At 28.8% G+C, this 6,361-nt stretch overlaps 1 long non-coding RNA gene across 1 annotated transcript; it reads right to left on the bottom strand.

Moving 5' to 3' along the window:
- Positions 1-2,235: 2,235 nt before the first annotated feature.
- On the bottom strand, positions 2,236-2,840 carry LOC142223916 (uncharacterized). The gene is made up of 2 exons (XR_012718961.1): positions 2,485-2,840; positions 2,236-2,413 (listed from the first exon to the last, which is right to left on the bottom strand). It is a non-coding gene; the product is annotated as an uncharacterized LOC142223916 (long non-coding RNA).
- Positions 2,841-6,361: the final 3,521 nt, after the last annotated feature.

Here is a 6,361-nt window from a genome sequence, read left to right as displayed (position 1 = left end):
TAATTTTAAATTTGATTGAATTTTTGGTGCTTAGATAATGTCAACACTGTATATGTAATATTTTTATGTTTATTTTTTAGGACCTCAATTTTCAATATTTCATAAGCAATAATTATAATATTTTTTCCATTCATTTAAATATGATTTAAAAATAAGATTTATGTGAACGTAATTTTTACGCACATATCGAAGATAGAGATCGTACTTTAGTTGATGCTTTTCGTAGTCTAAACGCAACGTGTTCGTCAGTATGTATGGTTGATTATTTTGCCCGATATCTTTCGAAGGAGTTAATCAATCTAATTTAGAACACTGTAATTTTCTTACCCAACTTGAATCGAGTTAATTGGATTTATTGACATCTCTTTCTTCTAATTCATCTAATTCTAATTTATGGTCTCTTTATATTTGGAAATATAACATTGATAAGATTTGATTTTTGTTTTCATTCACATTTGTTGCGTGAGTATGACGTTGAATCCTTGACTCAGTAATCAATTTCTATCAAAGTTTTGTTAACAAAGTTGTTCATACGTTGAAATTTACGAATTACTGTGTGAAAGGCCTACTTGGGGGGTTAAGGGATAATTTGATTCTTGATTCGTATTCAACTCGATGAGAGTTATCCCTATAAATACTGGCTATAACCGTCATTACGTTTTTTTTTGGCACAGTGGACCAATACTACAAATGAACTTTCAACGTAAAACCCCACTTTTACGAAATTATTTACTAAATTGTGTTAATCCGTTTTCTCTAGTATCCTTTTGAAAGTGATATATTTATAATATATAATTATAATATTATATTTCATGTTAGCCTGATACCGAAACAGGCAATTGACGTCCAAATGCATTATATCTAATTATACAATTATTTTTCGAGCTTTATGGACAGATATAGATTAAGGAACATGGTTAATAGAGCCACTGAAAAGAAAACGCCAGATACAAATCTATACACGCCTGAACTGTACATGTTTCGGTTCGGGCGAATGAACCTTTCCACAGCCTTTTCAATGGCTCTATTAACCATGTTCCTTAATCTATATCTGTCTATAAAGCTCGAAAAAAAATTGTATAATTAGATAATTATAATATATAAATAACAATTCATTTTTTTTATGTAAATTTTTATGTAAATTAATTTAAAAGAAATTTATTTCATAAATTCATTTATACCAAACATTATGAAATTACATTAACGGACATTTTCATGTGGCTCCGTTAGGTTTTCACTGCCAGTTAACAGAAAGTAAATTGCAAACATCTTTTCTCCAGTTAACTTTAACTGAAAATTTTTCAGCAGTTAAGTTCCTGACATATGGAATATATAGACAAGATGAGAGATAAGTCCATACTACGGTTTAAAAGTTCGTTAGCTAACGAAGCTTCATGAAAATGGGGGTAAATGTATTATCCGATAGACAAAAATGTTAAAATTAAATTCGAATAATGTAAAAAGAAACTCGCTAAAGTCAACCGTATACACGCAAAGAAAAAAAAACGTTTGGTAAACGTGTACCGAAAACGTTTTTCTGTTGTTAGAGTTTTTTGAATTGCTTCGAAAATTTTAAACTTTTATCTCCAAAAAAAAATTTGTTACAAAATTTTTAATTTTTTCAATAAAAAAGTTATTTTTGAAACAACACAGTCCATTTCGTTTATATCAAACACTGCTCTTTTCTGACTTTAGGTCGTTAATGAGACACATTTTACAGTTCAAAATTTAATATACTACAATGTAATGTTGGACATTTTTTCGGGCGGCGCAAGCTGCTATATAAATATAACTTATATGGATATTTATCTATTGATGACCATAACAGGTACATAGCTCAGTGGTCAGTGTGTTGGCTTACAAAGTGCATGGTCCGCGCACGCAGAGAAGAAACATGATTGCCACAATCATATTCGAAGAGCAAAATAATATGATAGCAGCTATTTTTGCGGCGACCATGTAACATTTTAACCTGCAACCATGTTGGCTCAGTGAACATGGTTCTAAGAAAAATACAATTGTCCTCATCTAAAATGTTATTATATTGACAAAAAGACTTTTGTTTCCATTAAAAGACAATGGTCACGATCTAAAATGTTATGTTATTCGTCAAAAATGTTTTTCTTCTAGTTAAAAGAACATGGTCACAACCTAAAATGTTTTGATTTTTATGAAAAAACTTTTTTCGTCGTCGGAAAAAGGACGCCACTTGAGAAAAGAAAACACAAAATCAACTTTATTTATTTGTTTTTATTTATTTATAAACTAATTCATTGTTTATTTGTATTTATAATGTCGTGCAAGCAAACATCACATATTTTTACACACTCTAGTTTGGTTCAATTTCAACAATAAGAAATCATTCCATATTTACTTCGTGCCCATCAAATGTACAAACACAGACATCATATAACTGCAAATAAAAATAAATTATACCATATGTCAAAATGCAGAACAAAAACCAGGTACATTTGTTTCAATTACACTTTCCTTTTTTGTATTCACATAAAACCACGTGCCATTTCTGAATAAATAAATTAACACAAAACACAGTAAATCCGTATTCTCCGTCCATTCCAAGAAACAATCAACACACGACTGACGCGCAAAATGAAAATCGTGTGTACCTGCTCAATGTTTTTATAAAATTCTTGTCGCTGCAAAAAAATTAAAAAATTAAATGGTCACGAAAACAATGTACATGATCTTTATGGCCATGTAATGCTTGTAGACATATCTATACGTAAACTATAAAAATACTTTTTTCTTTGCAAAAAAGTAAAAAAATTGAATGGTCAGGTACATGATTTTCCTGACCATATAATGGTCTCAAATTCTATCATTTAAATAATAGAACATGTTTTCGGCATTTGAGAACCATTTAAATGCTTATTGCCAACATATATTTTTCTCCGCTCGAAAATTATTTTTACAAAGACAAAATACATGGTTTTCGCGACAATTAAATACTCTAAATAAGCATTAAATGGATGCGGCAACCATGTCCAAACATGTTTTTTCTGTGCGTGCGGTTCGATTCTCCGTCCAAGCGAAAGGTAAAAAATTTTAAAAATGTATAAAATCGTATAATTTCTTCTACATTGTTGGTATTACAGGCGTTAAGAACTAAAAAACCTCGTTTTTTGAGTTTGTCTTTATGAAATTGTTTTTACATCCTGGAAAAGAATAAACGTTTATCACAAAAGGTAAATACTTTTCTTTCCAAAGGTATATACACTTCCTTCCTTAAAATAGCGAAAAGTAGGTTCTGAATCCTATTTTTCTTCAATTTTGTAAAGCCGGCAGAGAACAGAACTGGGTGACGCTGAGGCAAACTGCATGGCATTAGATAAATTTATTTTATCTTTCCTTATGACTGCCATGTATGGAAGCAGTTTCACTCTCTTCAAGCAGTTTCGTTCTCTTGCATTTTCCTACACTGGAAACAATATTTTTGTGATATTAATTTACAAACTATTAAGGACAAATTTCTTTCAAATAATGAAATTGTATTTAAAATAAAGTTTATAATCTTTGCTCCAAAAACAAACAAAAATTATCAAATTTAGGACACAAATTTAGGAAATTTGCGTGCTCTTTGAACTAAAGGAAAGAAAAACATATTTGATTTAACCCATTACCGCCCTCTGTCCCTATTTGAGGACACCTGTTTAAAGTCAAACAACTATGTGCTATATTTTTGTAATTTTAAATACACGTGTGACAGCTTTATACTGCATCTGATCTTTAAACAAAGACACTTGGTCGCATTTGATAATCAAGTGTCATATCAGTGCGTTATATTCTTGTTATTATACAGATAACTTTCTAAAATACTTTCAATAGTTAATTCTTCGCATATAATATCTCGATTGTATTTAGATAAAATCGTTAAGTCTACTGTTTAAAAAAGTTTAAAATTGTACTACCAGGTAATGAAGATTTTTGGAGAATTTTATACATTATCTGTCCAATGTCCCCACATGCACACAAAAATTTTTTTTTGATTTCAATCACGAAAATCGCGGATTCAATCATTTTTTTAATTGAAATGTCTTCAATCACGAAAATGATAGTATCAATCACCCATTTTGATTGAAAACCAACACGATTTTTAATTAAAAATTTAGTTCACTTTTGTCACGGAATCAATTAATTGTGTGATTGAATCAATTAAAAACGTGATTGATTTTTAACACAAAATTCAATCACAGATTTACTTCAATCAATTAAAATTTTAATTAATTTCGCGACAAAAATCAATCAACTATTTGATTCATTCAATTAAATAAATAATTGAAATTGGCTATAAATTTCGATCAAAAAATTTATATATTGCGACCCCAAAATCGTATTTAGTTTTATTTGAAATAAAAGAAAATATGTGTTTCTTATAAAAAATATTTAATATTTTATTATTTTTTGAATTATGCAATAGACAAATAAATTTGGTTCTTGTCATTTGTGTTCTAACATAACTTACAAATACAATTACTATCAATAACAACTATAGGGTGAAAAAATTAATTATATAAATCATTATCTTCCTTAAATGAATAACCATGTTAGCATGTTCCTTCTAATATGTAGATGCGCCTAGATTTCCAATAAATCAGCAGCCTGTAAGCTAAATTAGTTTTTCTGAAAGTAAACAGAATAATTCGAATTTAATTTTGTTCAAATAAAAATGTTAATTTTGTTAAACATTACCTTCATAGAATATCAAGTTCAATTCTTAGTTCCAGGCTGCAGAATTATAATCTTCTTTTGCAGGTGTAGTCTTTTAGCATAAAAAGGTGTATTAAGGAGCTCGGTAATTTAATTTTAGTAACAATTCCTTTCCAAAATTTTCACACATTAAAAATTGAACCAATAAAAGACAAAAATAATAAAATTTGAACCAATCAAAGACAAAAATAATGGGAAAGCAATGTAATATTTGGTTTTATATTGATGATACTTTGCAAATTCTGGAAATAGAAAAAAATATAAATGGAAAATACAAATTTTTATTATTTTCGGATATTTTTCATATTTTTACATCCAAAAGAAAGAACTTGTTTACCATTACATAATTCAGCTCATTAGTTTATATACCAGATATACTGCTCTCTACTTGGGTTCAAACTGAAAAAGGCAGGTAAAACAAAAATGCAATTTAATGCCAACGCCACTTCGCAACTTCAAGGTGAATCTTACAACAAACCCATCTTACAACAAACTGAATCTTACAACAAACCCATACGCTCTTGGTTTTAAGAAAACTAGGAGTGAACAAAATTTATAATTTTAAAAGATCAATAAATTAAAAAAGTGGGTACCGTACTTTTTTATTGCAAACATATTCTTATATATTTGATAAAATGATAGAGTTGATGGGATTGATTGGTCAATTTCACGAAATAAAATTGGTCACTAAAAGAAATGAATAAAAAATATATTATTTTAGTCCGTTTAATGTAAACAGGCTTCAATGGAAAACGGTATTCACATTTCACAATTTCTTACCTTCAACGTAGATTGTTTTCCATTTTTACAATACCACAAACACAGGTAATTTCAAATGCGTTCTCTCATATATTTTGTTCAAACCTTTACCACGTGGCCGTTTGTTGTTGCACACTTTATTTATTTCAACCCTTTGCTCTGATTTGTTGTTGCGTTCAAAATATTTATGCACACCTTTTGAATGCAGCAGTCAGAATGTCGCCAATCATGTTTTTCAATTTACGCGAAAAACAAAAACTCAACCATTCGTTACGAGTTACTTCCACAGACTGATCTCTCCATCATACATTGTTGAATACCATACCCATTCTCTTGTTCTCTTTTCGCTCTTTCCATTGCTCAAAATTATTCAGTTTCAATCACAAAGGTGATTGAATCAATCACATGTGTAATTAGAAACGGAAAAAATTTCAATCACGTTTGTAATTGAAAATTATTTCCGAATTGATTAACAAATTGATTGAATCAATTAATATTTTAATTGGAAACGTAACAAATATCGATCATTTTTTTAATTGGTTTTGATTCGGATTTGATTACATAATTAATTGAATCAATTAACATATTAATTGAAACCGTTTCCAAATTCAATTAAGTGTTTAATTGAAAAAATTTTGATGATAATTTTTTGTGTGTGGGGACACCCCTTTTTCTAACAAGTCTCAGTTTTTTATATAATTTTTTTTTATATTTAATCGTTACTGAGTTAATAAAACCCCATAATTTTTGTCCGGCAATTTCATTTTGGGCGTTAATGGGTTAAAAAAATCGTTCTAAAATGAACTGAAATATTGAATGTTTAGATTTAAGATAAAAACGCTTCAAATACAGGCTAATGCTTATTTTATTTTGA

The sequence above is a fragment of the Haematobia irritans genome, chromosome 2, assembly GCF_050003625.1.
Source record: "Haematobia irritans isolate KBUSLIRL chromosome 2, ASM5000362v1, whole genome shotgun sequence".
Classification (NCBI taxonomy): Eukaryota; Metazoa; Arthropoda; class Insecta; order Diptera; family Muscidae; genus Haematobia; species Haematobia irritans.
This window is presented reverse-complemented; position numbering and strand designations above follow the sequence as displayed.